Source organism: Ursus americanus, chromosome 29 (assembly GCF_024610735.1).
Source record: "Ursus americanus isolate L20-20 chromosome 29, mUrsAme1.1.p, whole genome shotgun sequence".
Classification (NCBI taxonomy): Eukaryota; Metazoa; Chordata; class Mammalia; order Carnivora; family Ursidae; genus Ursus; species Ursus americanus.
Genome location: NC_142155.1, coordinates 4,148,344 through 4,163,697, shown reverse-complemented (window position 1 = coordinate 4,163,697; position 15,354 = coordinate 4,148,344). Strand labels below are relative to the sequence as shown.

Genomic DNA, 15,354 nt, shown 5'->3' with positions numbered 1-15,354 from the left:
AATTATATTAGAACGTGTAGGAAATCTCAAGGTTTATATTTATAAGTATAGCTTTATGAGTATTACTGAAGTACACAGGAAGGTTTCTTTAATCATCTGGGTGTACTTCAAGAGGAAATCAAATATATTCCATTTGTAACTACAGCTTAAAAATATTTAAGGGAATGTACATAATTATGTTATAAAACCTCTATTACAAATTACAAATTATTATTAAAATAAGCTCAACTGGTGAATAGAATAATAAGACTTATAAATTTAACTAAAAAAAATAAGAAATAAATCTTTTGAATTGGTAACTTTAAAAATGGAATGTTAATATACTACTGTTCCCAGTAAATAATTGTTCTGGCTCAAAATTTCACCCCCTAGGGCAACCAAAAAACTCAACTTGACAATATAGCTATGCTTAAAGTCAAAACCAATCTTGGACTTTTTAGTTATATAAACCAATATATTTTCTTTTTCTTTTTTTAAAGTGTAAGTTACTTTGAGTTGATAATCTAAGACTAAGAACTGAAAGTATTTTGAATAATGTGCTCAGATTTGAGGGGTTTTGGAGTGTGGAGGAAAAAGAAATCCTTTGGGTGTTTGAGACTATTTGGGAAAATAGGATTTTAGACAAGTTTTGTGTTTATTTGGATAAAATTCCACACTGAGACCAAGGAATACTAGGAGTCTGCTTTTTGAGAGATGTAGAGAAAATTTGGAAAATCCTAAAGCATCTAAAATAATTCAGCCGTGATTCTACCACTCAGAAGTAACTAGCATGAATATTTTGGTATCACTTCTGGTAGCCTTTCACTCTTTGCATGTGTGTACATTTGTGTTTGTATAAAATATATATCAACAGGGGCACCTGGCTGGCTCAGTTGGTTGGGCGTCTGATTCTTGGTTTTGGCTCAGGTCATGATCTAGGGGTTGTGGGATTGAGAGCTGATGGGCTCTGCAGTCAGTGCGGAATCTGCTTGTCCCTCTCACTCCTCTTCTGCCCCTCCCCCCACTCACGCACACGCTCTCTCTCTCTCAAACAAACAAATACAATCTTTAAAAATATAATATCAATATATCTGTTCTATCTCTTTATGTATGTATGATGTATATTACATTATATGGATACATACAGTTTTGTATTCTCTTTCAGTGAACTTAATGCTATAAAATATTTTAAAATCTCTATGTCAAAACTCTTTTTTGGGGGGGTGAGCCTACCCTGGTTTTAATAATAAAACTGAATTCCTACCTATTCCACATTATGCAGATAAAGTGATTGAGAGTCTCTTCAGGCTTTAAAGCCTAGATTCAAACATTTATCTATATCCCGTGGAATATAACTGCCTAGAGTTTTACGTTCCAAAGGATACTAGCACTTAGGATCCAGGCAGCTGTGAAAATGGCCCTCTTGAGCTGTGAAACAGGCCATGTGTTAGAGTCGATAAAGGAGACACTGGTAAGGCACCTTGAATCCTTAACTCAGTTACTACCACCACCTACTCCCCTTTAGGCTACCCACAACTAAAATGTTCAATTTAATTTAAATTTTGGATAACCAATAGATTTTTTGAAGTAGAAGTATGTCCCATGCAACATTTGACCCATAGTCAAAAAATCAGGTATTATTTTTGTGAAATTCAAGTTTAACTGGGTGTCCTCTATTTTCTTTTCCATTTTTATTTGCTCAATCTGGCAACCCTACCCACGACTCCACTAACTGCATCAGGTTGAAGCAGAGATGGGTCTCAGAGTCTTGGTTAACATGCTCCTCTCTAGTCCATTTCCAAGACTTCCTTATGGGTTGTCAATAATAGTTTAAAAGCTTGTGGTTAAAGTGAAAGGCAATGAGCTTCTGACCTACAGTGGTTGTAGGAGGACTGGAAAAGAAGAAACAGGAAAGAAGTATTTTGGTTGTAGAATTCAGAGTTAGGTTCAAGGGTGACTCACGATTTTCACTCTAGACATATAGGAAAATGGCTATGCCATTAAGAGTGAAAGGAAAATTAGGAGTCAGGATCAGTTTAAAATACCATCAGAATATCAAGTCAGACGTGATTAGCAGATAGTTTATGCAGCACTGATTCCACCCAAGCTTTTGCCTCATAACAAATTATTGAGGATTTGATTGGAACCACTTCAAAAAAGAATCATTCCATTTTTTTTAACACTTGAAAGAACAAAGACCACAAAAGTTGATTTGATGTATTCTTTCCTGCTTATCCTCCACTCCTCACTGTCTCCTGTATCAACTGAAATAAGAAGGGGTTTTAAAGATTTGTTTATTTATTTGAGAGGGGCAGGGGAAGAGCAAAGGGAGAGGAAAGAGAAAATCTCAAGCACACTTCATGCTGAGTAGACATGGGGCTCAATTCCACGACCTGGAGGTCACAACCTGAGCCGAAACCAAGAGTCAAGACACTCAGCTGACTGCACCACCCAGGTGCTCCTAAATAGGGATTTTAAAAAGGAGTGTTTCTAGAATGTACTGAGTTCTAACAACCAGGATCTTTATTTCAAAAAACATTAAAAATACTCCTTGGAGCTCAATAAGGAATGTACCCACTATTAAGACAAAATGAGATATTAGAAGATTAGGTCCTAGATAGTCTGTGTGGCTTCAATCAGTTTCACTTTATGTGCAGATTTACGTAACTGGAAGAGCAACTACTGTGACTCATGGAAAGAATAGTGTTCCATACAACTGTCTATTCTTCACTTCTTTTCCCTCCCCAACAAAACCTGGCAATTAAATAAAATGTTAATGCCTAATATAGCTAAGGACTAGGGAGAAGGAATAATTTTTTATATATATATAATCTTTCTGGAGGGCATTTTGGCAAAATTAATTAAGCATATTAAAAGTAATTATGCCTACAACCTAGAAATTCCCATTTAAAAAATTAAATTAAGAACATAATCCGAACATATACAAAGATGTTTATATAAAGGTGTTTACACAATCAATATTTAGGATAAATATTAGAAATATTTTCAGTGTTCATGAACATCAGATTAGTTAAACACATTATATTTTTCCATGTAATAGAATTTTATCTAGCCATTAACACACAGAATAGTAAATGAGTCAGGAAAATATTCATAATGAATTACTATACTAAATTAAAAAGTTATAAAAATATTATGCCCACTGTATTCTATAATTTTCTTAAAAACAATACATGCATATTTTCCTTCCTTTAATGATGCCTCCAGGGATGCCTGGGTGGCTCACCTGGTTAGGGGGCTGCCTTTGGCTCAGGTCATGATCTTAAGGTCCTGAGATCAAGTTCCGCATTGGGCTCCTTGCTTGGTGGGGAGCCCTCTGCCTGCTACTCCCCCTGCTTGTGCTCACTCTCTCTCTCTGATTAAAAAAAAAGGAAATTAATGATGCCGCCAAGGCTGACTAGTGGGAGGGATCATTAAAGGAAGGAAAATATTGAAAAAAGGGGCCAAGATATTGCCCTGAGAATGTTGAGATAAGTGCCACAGTGGGCAAGAAATTAGTGAAAGAAACTGAGAAAGTGTGGTCAGATCAGGTTAGTGGGAAATGGTGGCAATAGGCACTAAATGAAAGGTGTTTTATGAAGGGGCTAGTAACAAATACTTTTCAGTTTTTCATAATTTTACAAAGACTACCAAAGGGATTATGAAATATCTCATAAAAGATCAAGTAAGATGATGAATAGGTAAAATAATTAACAATGTTCTGGGAAACGACATTTTCAGTAGAGTGGCAGAGATATACACTGATTGAATAATAAGCAAAATAGTAGAAAAGATTGAGTATCTATAAAATCAAAGACCAAATGATATTTAAATCTCTCTACTACACTGTTATTTTATAATAGGGCAAACTCCAGATTTTAAGATATTGAAAGATATTTATTCAAATATAAAAGTTAAATTTAAAAAGTAAATGCATAAATATTCATAGAAAAACTGGAAGGATATGAAATAAAATGTTAATAGTATTATCTGTGTGGCAAGATTACAAGTGATTCTTATTTTCTTCTACATACTTATATTTTGTAGTTCACTACAAATACCATGTATTACCTTTAAAATTAAAAAAAAACATGCTATTTAACAAACAACTATTTAAATAAAATTATAGATTAGTACTGCATGCCTTTAACACTCAACTTTGGTGGTGGAGAGAAAATCCTATTAGAACCATTTGCTTATTGACTTAAAAAACTAAAAGTAGACTAGCAGGAAAGAATTCGGTTCTTCAAATCCAGGAGCCCACCTAAAATTCTTGCATTTGGAGAGGTGATCTAAGTTTGAGTTTATATAATTTTGCCAAAAGATGACCTCCGGTTTGTAGAATGGTATTTTAAAAGTTTCTCTAAAATGCTGAGATTTTTTTTGGACATAAAAATTGCTCTTTAAATAACATTTGATGACTTACATGTAACGGACCTAGAAACATACTTCTCTGCCTTTAAGGCGAAGTGGTTTGCAAAACAGCTTTTAGGTTATATTCTGACCATTTGAAAAAGAACTTTAAAAAGTGAAGCTAACCTAAGATGAAAGTCACTGTAACTTGTAACTTGATGCAAAATAACTAAATAAAATTCACCACTTTTTACAAGATTGACATAAACCATGTGGATTCCCCATGAATCTATTCAGTCCCAAATCAAATGAAAATGCTTTTAAACCAAACTATAATGATGCTTAAAATAGAAAGTTTCTTGAGGTTACGGGGAACCACAACCTTCCAGCCACCCAAAAAGCATTCTACAAGTAGGAATAGGAGTCTATTTTGGGTGAGATATTTTGAATCCAATTCTCAGCAACAATGCCGAAGTTATTCCTTTGGGCATTTTTGGGGTGGTGCTAGGAAGAGCTAATATTGTGTGTGGTCTGCGTTCCTGTAGTAATGACAAATGAATAAAAAGATCTCGGAAGGCAGGAAGATAATGCACCCAAATCTCATTTGTGGCAGTGTTCTCTGAGCAATGAAATCTTCAAGGGATGCCACAACAGCATTACTTGGACTTATTTTGTTAGTTTTAGTGGGTATCAATGTGATATCATGTCCCTGAAGTTTGTTAGGAAGCACCAGTTAGTTATTCGTGGTACACAACTGCTCCTCAGGTGGTTTGGAGACTTTCTCAAGATGGCGGCAAAGGGAGATTCTGAACATACATCCTCCCAAGGACCCACCAGATCTACAGATCATATAGATCACCTACCTCTGGAAAAGATTTGAAAACTAGATGAACTGCTTCTCCACGACACAGGATAAAAAGACCACATCGAGATGGGGTAGGAGAAGCAGAGATACAGTTACACCAAAGACCCCCCCCCCCCCAGCACAGTAACACACAATAAGGAGGGATCTCAGCAGTCCGGTGCTTTTCCCTGAAGAGCAAGGGGTTGGTGCTCCACATTAGGCACCCAACCCTTACAATCTGCACCAGACTGATGAGCCTCCAAAACGACTGGTTTAGCAAACAAACAGACTGATGTCCAATGGACCCCAAATACTATAGGAAACTAAGATTCCCACTTCGAAGGGCTGTGTGCAGTCTCACATGCTCAATATCCAATGAAAAAACAGCAATTTGAAAAGCACCTAGAGTATACGTGAAAGCGATTCATTTGCTAATATATATATATTTTTTTACATTTGCTAATTGAAAAGCATTTGCCAAAGGGGCGGGAGACACCTGAAATTCTCTTTGGAGATGGAGACACTGGCAAATACCACTTTGGCTCTTTTGGCTACCCTGCTATCAAAAGCAGATGAGCTCAGACATGGCACCTTCCCATCACCTTGTTAAGACAGGTGGAGGTGAGTGGTCACTGCCTTACTGGAGCTGGAGTGTCTGGGAAGTTGCAGTACTCCACTGCTTCCTGGCTGTGGCATGGCATTCTCCTGCCCTCTAGTAAAATTGCCAAGTGTGGGCAGTTGTGACCCTCCCCCACTCGCTGGCTGGGGCTTGAGAGTGTGAGTAGTTGAGGCATTTTCCCACTCCCAGCCTAAAGGCAGTGCATGTGCACAGACAAAGCACTCTTCTGCTGCCTTTCTGAAGCCAGTGAGTATGCTCTGCCCCCTACACTCTCCAGATGCCTAGCTACAGCCAACAAGTTTATAGATTCCACACAGTGATGCTCCCTTATTGCCCGACCCTGGTGGCCAAGGGAGCTGCCATCCCTGAGCTCCATGGGAATGTGACATTTGGAAAGACAGATCTTGGCTGGCCACCACCACTATGGCATTGCACAGACAGGAGATTGAAATACAACCCCAGTATTCCTGTGAAAAAGACCTGATTAGAGCCTGGAACTATAGCCTGAGGGACAGGTTACAGGTTTCCAATACATGTAGAGGCTAAGGAGGCACTCTCAGGGAACATAAGGAGGGAGATACCATCCTTGCACACCCTTTTACCCTTGTCGCAGCTCAACCCGACGTCCCAGGAAGGACCTTTTACACTTGCCTGGAGACTCCATTTTTGCATCTGTCACCCAGGGGACAGCTCCACATCTAATCTGGAGGCCAGGAGGGATTATGACACATTAGACCAGATGGACTTAATAGATATATACAGAATATCCGGCCAAAAAGCAGCAGAATACACATTCTTCTCAAGTGCAATGGAACATTCTTCAGGATAAATCACACATTAGGCCACAAAAAAACCTCAATAAATTCAAGAAGATTGAAATAATAATCAGGCATCCTTTTTTGACCATAATTTTATGAAAGTAAAAATCAGTTCCAAGGAGAAAACTGGAAAAACTACAAATATGTGGAGATAAAACAACAAGTTACTAAAAGACTACTGGGCCATAGAAAAAGTAAAGGAGAAATAATTAAAAAAAAAAATACCTAGGAGGAGCACCTGGGTGGCTCAGTTGGTTAAGCATCCAAATCTTGATTTTAGCTCAAGGCATGATCTCAGGGTCCTGAGATTGAGCCCTACGTTAGGCTCCGTGTTCAGCGGGGAGTTTGCTTGAGATTCTCTCCCACTCCCTCTGCCCCTCCACCCACTCACGCACACACTCCCTCTCTCTCAAATAAATAAATAAATAAATAAATAAATAAATAAATAAATCTTTAAAAAATACCTAGAGACCAATGAAAAATGAAACACAACATACAAAAACCTCTGGAGATACAGCAAAAGTGCTTCTGTGCAGGCCTACCTCAAGAAACAAGGGAACTCTCAAGTAGACAATTTAACTTTATACCTAAAGAAACTAGAAAAAGAAGAACAAATGAAGCCAAAGTTATTAGAAGATAGGAAATAATAAAGACCAGAGTGAGAATAAATAGAATGGAGACTAAAGAGACAATAGAAATGATCAGTGAAACTAAGGGCTAGTTCACTGGAAAGATGAACAAAATTGGCTAAACCGTTAGCTAGACTTACTAAGAAAAAAGAGAGAAGGCGGAAATATAAAATTAGAAATGGCAGAGAAGTTACAACTGACATCACAGAAACATAAAAGATCATGGGACTACTATGAACGATTATACACCAACAAATTAGAAAACTTAAAATAAATACATAAATTCCTAGAAACTTACAATCTTCCAAGACTGAACTATGAAGAAATAGAAAATCTGAATATATTGAGTACCAGAAAAAAGATTCAAACAGTAATTAAAAACTTCTCAACAAACAAAAGTCCAGGACCAGACAACGTCACTGGTAAATTTACCAAATATTCAAAGATGATTTGATACTTAGCCTTCTCGAGCTCTTCCAAAAAATTGAAGAGAAGGAAATGCTTCTAATTTCATTTGAGAAGGCCAGAATTACCCTGATACCAAAACCATGTAAGGACACCATAAGAAAAGAAAATTACAGACCAATATGCCTAATGAAATTTGATGCAAAAATTTTCAGTAAAATATTAGCAAACTAAATTCAACAACACTAAAAGGGTTTTACACCGTGATCAAGTAAGATTTATTCCAAGGATGCAATATGGTTTAACCTCTGCAACACTATATTAAAAAAATGAAAGGTAAAAATTATATGATCATTTCAATAGACTCAGAGAAAGCATTTGACAAAATTCAACATTCGTTTATGATAAATACTCTTACCAAAGTGGATATAGAGGGAACATACCTCCATATAATAAAGGCCATGTATGACAAACCCATGGCTGGTACTCAATGGTGAAAAGCTTAAAGATTTTCCTCTAAGATGAAAACTAAGACAAGATGCCTACTCTCCCCACTTTTATTCAACATGATCCTAGAAGTCCTAGCCACAGCAATTAGGTAAGAAGAAGAAATAAAATGCATACAAATTGGAAAGAAAGAAGTACAACTCTCACTATTCGCAGATGACATAATACTATAGAAAACTTAAAGATGCCACTAAAAACTGTAGAACTAATGAACAAATTCAGTAAAGTTGCAAGATATAAAATTAATATACAAAAATCTGTTGCATTTCTACACACTAATAATAAACTATCAGAAAGACAAAACAAGAAAATCCTACTTACAATCACATCAGAAAGAATAAAATACTTAGAGATAGATTTAACCAAAGAGGTGAAAGACCTGTATACTGAAAACTAAAAGACATTAATGAAAGAAATTGAAGAAGACACAAATAAATGGAGAGAGAGTCTATGCTCATGGATTGGAAGAATTAATATTGTGAAAAATGGCCATAGTACCTAAATCAATCTACAGTTCATTGCAATTGCTATCAAAATTTCAGTGGCATTTTTCATACAACTAGAACAAATAATTCTAAAATTTATATGGAACCACAAAAGACCTCAAATAGGCAAAACAATCTTGAGACAGAAGAAGAAAGAGTTATCATGCTTCCTGATTTCAAACTATACAACAAAGATACAATAATCAAAACAGTGTGGTATTGGCATAAAAAGAGACACATGGATCAATGGAACAGAATAGAAATCCCAGAAATAAACCCACTCATATGTGGTCAATCCACAACAACAATCCGCAATAAGATACAATGGGGAAAGAACAGTCTCTTCAATAAATGGTGTTGGAAAAACTGGACAGCTACATGCAAAAGAATGAAATTGGATGACTATTTTACACCGTATACAAAAATTAACTCAAAATTGCAAGACCTGAAACTGTAAAACTCCTAGTAGAAAACTTATGTGGTAAGCTTCTTGATAATTGGCCTTAGCAATGTTTTTTATTTTTTTTGGATCTGACTCCAAAGGCAAGGAAAACAAAAGCAAAAGTAAACAAGTAGGACTACATCAAAATAAAAAGCTTCTGCACAGTGTAGGAAACCATCAACAAAATGAAAAGGTAACCCACTGAATGGGAGAAGATATTTGCAAATCATATATTCAAGAAGGCTTTAATATCTAAAATATATAAAGAACTCATACAATTCAGTAACAAAAAATATCAATTTGATTAAAAAATGTGCAGAGTATTTGAATAGACATTTTTCTAAAGGCACGCAGATGGCCAAAAAGCACATGTCAAGATGCTGAGCATCACTAATCACCAGGGAAATGCAAATCAAAACCACAATGAGATATCATCTTACACCTCTCAGAATGGCTATTATCAAAAAGACAAGAAATAAAAAGTGTTGGCAAGGATATGGAATAAAGAGAACATTCATGACCTGTTGGTTGGAATGTAAATTGGTGCAGCCACTATGGAAAACAATGTGGAGGTTTCTTAAAAATTTAAAATAGAACTACCATATGATCCAGCAATTCCACTACTGGGTATCTATCTGAAGAAAACCAGCACACTAATTCAAAAGGATATATACACCTGTATGTTTATTGCAGCATTATTTACAAATCTAAGGTAGGGAAATAACCCAAGTGTCTATGAATGGATAAAAAAGATATGATGTGTGTGTGCATGCATGCTCAATAAAATACTACTCAGCCTTTAAAGAAGAATGAAATTTTGCCATTTGTGACAACATGAAGGGACTTTGAGGGTATTATATTAAGTGGAATAAGTCAGACAGAAGGGAGACAAATACTGCATGATTTCATTTACATGTGGAATCTAGAAAACAAAACAAAACAAAAAAATAAGCAAAACCCAAACTCAGACACAGAGAACAGATTGGTGGTTGCCCAAGGGTGGGGATTGGGGGTGCAAAATGGGTGAAATGGATAAAGTATACATTTCTAGTTATAAAATAAATAAGTCATGGGGGTGTAATATACAGCATGGGGAATGTAGTCAATAATATTGTATTAACTTTCTACGGTGACAGATCGTAACTAGACTTATTGTGGTGATCAACTTGCAAAGTATACAAATGTTGAGTCACTGTATTGTACACAGGAAACTAATGTAATATATGCCAATTAGATCTCAAAAAAAAAATAAAAATAAGAACAAAAACAAACAAACAAAAACCCAACTGCTTTCCCAAGTAGGTTATTCTTAAGCTTAGTGCATTGATCACTATTTATCATTGCCTAGTTTTATGGTTGCATATGATAATGCTGATTTGTTGTTTCTGAGCTAGGCTTCCTGTTAACAGCAGGGCCTATGCTTGAGCTGTTTCTGGAGGAGATGACTTGACACATGGCTTCAATCTCCTTTCTCCAGCAGCTTGTGAAGCCAGCCAGTTGGCAGATTCCAGGTCTAGAGTGGAAATACAAGGCTGCTATTGTTGCACTGAGCTGGGGTTCCATTGTTAGAGCAAAAACGAGCTTCTCACAACAGGGAATATATTATCTAGTTAGAGATGAAAGAAATAAGGCAGGGGTGGTAGAGGTGGAAGGTTTAATGGAGGCAAATGTAGATGATGAAATACAGAATAATAATACAAAGATGATACTATCCATTGCATATGGGCAGCTATTGGCTAAGAACGGGGAGATCTCACGGATTGAGCTGTGCATGTAGTGTAGTATCCAAAATCTGACATTTTTGCAGTAGTTGATTCTCTCAAGCTTCAGTAATTTTTTTTCTGACATAAAAATCATCAACAATACATTATTCTATTTCCATGTTTCTTTGTGTGGATGAAGTAACAATTGAACTGGAAGAGTAAAAAATCTGGAGTTCTAATCTGGTTGTACTGTTAGTTATATGATGGTAAGCAATTAATCTACCCTCATTGGGCTTCACTTTTTCTCATCCATATAATAAAACATTTGGAGTAGATGATCTGTATTGACTCCTGAAGTTAAAACCCATTGTTCACAATTATGGCTTCCTATGTGAACACAGTGGGTACTGTTCCCAAACCCAATAACTTAAAAGATTAACTGGAAACGTTTAATCTTCTTTCAATTTCCTTTCTTGCAACTCAGGACCCTTCTCAGAGTTTTTGGCTGAAATCTCTTATTTCAAGTATATCTGGCATATATGAGTATAGGCTGAGAATAAAAATGATTTTCATATAATTAGGGAACTATTGGGTGAGGAATTATGACATAAATCATAGCTTAAATATTTTTATGAAATAATTGAGTGAATCGGGGCAAGACATTTTACCTCTCAGGAAGCAAGTTTCATTTATTGAGAGAACATAATACATTCTCTACTTCTTCATAGAACTTTGTAAATATTGAATGGGAGAATATTTAAGATATGATAGTATTTTGAAAACATTAATTTTTATATATAAGGTGATATTCTATATTATGTTTATTAAAGTAACAGAATAGTATGACAAATTGCTGAAAACCCTGGGTCAAAGCTATTATTTCCTGAAATCAGTAAAGTCAGAATTTACTAAAGAAAGTAATTTAGATATTTTGGCATGGTTTGTTTATTAGTTTAACAAATATTAATCAAGTACCTGTTATATTAACAGGCGGTGTTCCCAATGTTTTGAATATATGAGTGAAAAAACACAACAACCTCTGCTCATGGAGTTTACATAGTGTTAGTTTTAATAGCTGCTTAAAGAACACAAGTTATTTAAAAGATTTTGAAATAATTGTTTTCAGAAGCAAAAATTGATGAAGTATAATTCTTAGCTACTTCTCCATTTTATTACCTCAGAAAAAATACCGTATGTCTTTCCTCGACCATCTGTTAACTTCTTAAAGTCACACGTGTTCTCAAATAGACTATGAATGGGTTGTATTAAATAACGCGAATGATGGTAGTGTTCTCCTCTGGGTGGATTTTAGTGGGTCTCGGTGTCCCAAAAAGATTATGTTTGGACAGTTGGAGGGTAGACCTACAAATATTTCTTTCACACCATGACATGCACAATAAAACAAAAATTAAAAAAGCAAATAAATATATAGGTAAAAAAATGTTTTTTTGTGGAAGTATTAATTTGGTAATAGTTCCATCTTATCTAGATAAATAATTTAAACACAGTGTTCAATTTGCCAATCCTTTGGATAGCATCAAACTATTAAACATAACATTTCATGTTATGCTTATCTGATTTGATTAGTTATGATAATGATGTCATATAAATAGAGGTCAATGGCATATAATTACCTCGGTTTCACAACACTTTTTAAAATACTTTATTAAATGATTTTTTTTTTAGCAGAGAGAGAACTGATAACTCATTTTACTGAATGTTATGGATAGATTTTTTTTTTCCTCCTAAAATTCTGACACACATTCTCATTTATCAATCTTTTTGCCAAGAGCTAAGCAGCTGTACATATTTGGAAAATAAAAAGTGGAGCAACTTCCTTTTAAAAATTTTTTGGAAGTTGAAATTTCCTTAGCAAGCTCTGTGGTTCATATTGAAAATAAAATTTGATGGCTCTTTTTAAACTCTTTTGCTTTGTTGGTGCTTTGGCAATGAGTCGTGTTTATGTATTCCATCCCTGTTTTCTCTAGGGATTATATAAAAACTCGGCATCAATATTATTCTTGGTACTAATTGCCTCAGAAGTTAATTCGTTGATGGGTATTTGTTCATGGATTGATGTTCCAGAGTTAGCCCTGACATTCAAGATCTAGTACTTCGTGAAATATTGTGGAAATATTTGTAAAATCTCAGGCGTAATTTTTCTGCCTTACAAAGATTCCATCATACAGTGACAAAAAGGATGGCTAAACTAGGCTGTGGAAGGTACCATTTTTCTACGCTAAAGTCGATTAGAGATGAATCTGGCTTAATATATTGATAACAATACATCTTAAAATTTCAGTCCCAATATTTTAATGTAGATTTTATAAGAAATAACAATGTGGAGTAATAATGATGGATCATGCCTTTGCTTTCCTAATCAGTTATGAGGGGCAATGAATATGCATTCATTATTTTCCCTTTTGTATTAAATTTTGATATAGTCAATAAAGATTCTATAACATGATTTTTGTTATTATTGATTTCTCCTTCTATGGCAGTCATGGGAAGTCAGTCGTGCTTAGCCAAATTCTCTCTCTCTCTCTCTCTCTTTTTTTTTTTTTTTTGAAGATTTTATTTATTTATTCGACAGAGATAGAGACAGCCAGCGAGAGAGGGAACACAAGCAGGGGGAGTAGGAGAGGAAGAAGCAGGCTCATAGCAGAGGAGCCTGATGTGGGGCTCGATCCCATAATGCCGGGATCATGCCCTGAGCCGAAGGCAGACGCTTAACCGCTGTGCCACCCAGGCGCCCCTCTCTCTCTCTCTCTTTTTTTTTTTTTAACTTGGATCATACAATGGGAATATACAAAAAGCCTCACACTGACATAGGACTCCATGATATATTTGAGCATATGAATCCTGTGAACCTAGGAAGATAATAAGGATCCATTTTTTAAGATTTCTGTGATTATTTTTCTTCTCTTAAAAATTTCTATAAATTAGGGAACTATCACTTAGAAATTCTCTCTGATAATCCGTTCATTTTGCATCATATTCCAACAATTATTATGGTTTCTGGAGAGCATATTACTAACTGGAAAAATATCCAACTGATCAATCATCAACTTATTGGTTTTTTATATTGAATACCTAAATATGTGATTTGACAGGTTACTCTACTACTTTGGCCCTTTTGGTGTTAGAGTAACAAACTAAAACTGCATTTTCCTCTATTGGTATTTATCCTGAAAGGGCATAGCTATATTACTGGTTATTCATGATTTCTGTTAACTCTGTCTAAAGGATACATTTAGTTACAGCTGATGTTAATTTTATGTAAGATGGTAAATGCCAGATCAAAATATCTGGACAAGCTGTGATATTTGTGTCATATCCTGGCCTTGAGTTTGCCATTCCTGGCCAGAGTCAGCTGTTGAGTCCCCAGGCAGCTAACGGTGGATGTCAGTAAGCTGAAGATAGCCAGGCTGGGCCTGTGATGGTAGAGCAGACTTTCATGGAAAGCATTTTTTGTACTTCTCTGATGAATCTTGTAGGCTCTCTGCAGCTTTGTAACCGTCACACCCAGAGTTGGAAGTCTTCTATAAGAAAAAGACCTAGGAGGCAATTGAGTGATCACAGGTCTGGGAGGTAGAGATGGCAGATTCAGAAGGGGCAAGGTTAATCCTCAGAGGAGAAAATCACAAGGTAGAAAAGATCCAGGCAAAGAACAAGGGGAAGAGATGCAGAACAAATCAAGAAGCAGGAAGTGTGGAGGGAAGGACAGGCTTTGAGGTTAGCAGACCAGAGACAGGAGGCACTAGAACTCTTCTACAGATAGGCCTTAGAAGAAGAAGTTTTCACTTGAAAAGGAGCCAGGGACTTGTCCTGAAGTTGCATTTCAAAGAAAATGCATTCAGTTAGAGCAGTGGTTTTAAACTTGAGCATGCAGCAAAATCACTTTGAGGAATTCTTAAAACACAGATTGCTGACGGCCACCCCCCAATCCCAGCAGTTCTACATCAGTAGGTTCCGATGGAGGGCTGAGAATTTACATTTCTAATAAGGTCTTTGGTAAGAGTTGTTCTGCTGGTCCGAGAACCACTAATATAGAGAGCATGTTATGTGAGGGGCTTGGAGAGTTCTGCGGAGATTTTGAGGGTACTAAATCCTGCCTGGGAAACGGCCAAATTTCTCCATGCTTCACTTCCCTCATTGACAAAGAGTTTCCTCTTATCTACCTTGACTCTCTGAAGCAAAGATTAGAGATGACGCCAGAATGGCTAGAATAACAAAGATGAGAAACAACAAGTGTGGGCAGGATGTGAAGAAAAAGAAATCTTTGTGCACTGTTAGTGGGAATGCAAACTGGTACGGCCACTGTGGAGAACAGTATGGAGTTTCCTCCAAAAATTAAGAATAGAATTATTATATAGCCTAGTAATTCCACTACTGGATAGTTACCCAAAGAAAATGAAAACACTAATTTGAAAAGATATAGGCACCCCGATGTTTATTGCAGCATTATTTGCAATAGTCAGATATGGAAGCATGCCAAGTATCCACTGATAGATGAATGGATGAGATGTGGGATCTCTCTCTCTCTCTCTCTCTTTCTCTCTCTCTCTCT

At 36.1% G+C, this 15,354-nt stretch overlaps 1 long non-coding RNA gene across 1 annotated transcript in view; it reads left to right on the top strand.

Annotated features, from left to right (window-relative positions):
• LOC123796727 (uncharacterized) overlaps positions 1-15,354 on the top strand; it is a 504,139-nt gene that overhangs the window by 159,417 nt on the left and 329,368 nt on the right. The gene's annotated exons all lie outside the window — the stretch shown is intronic.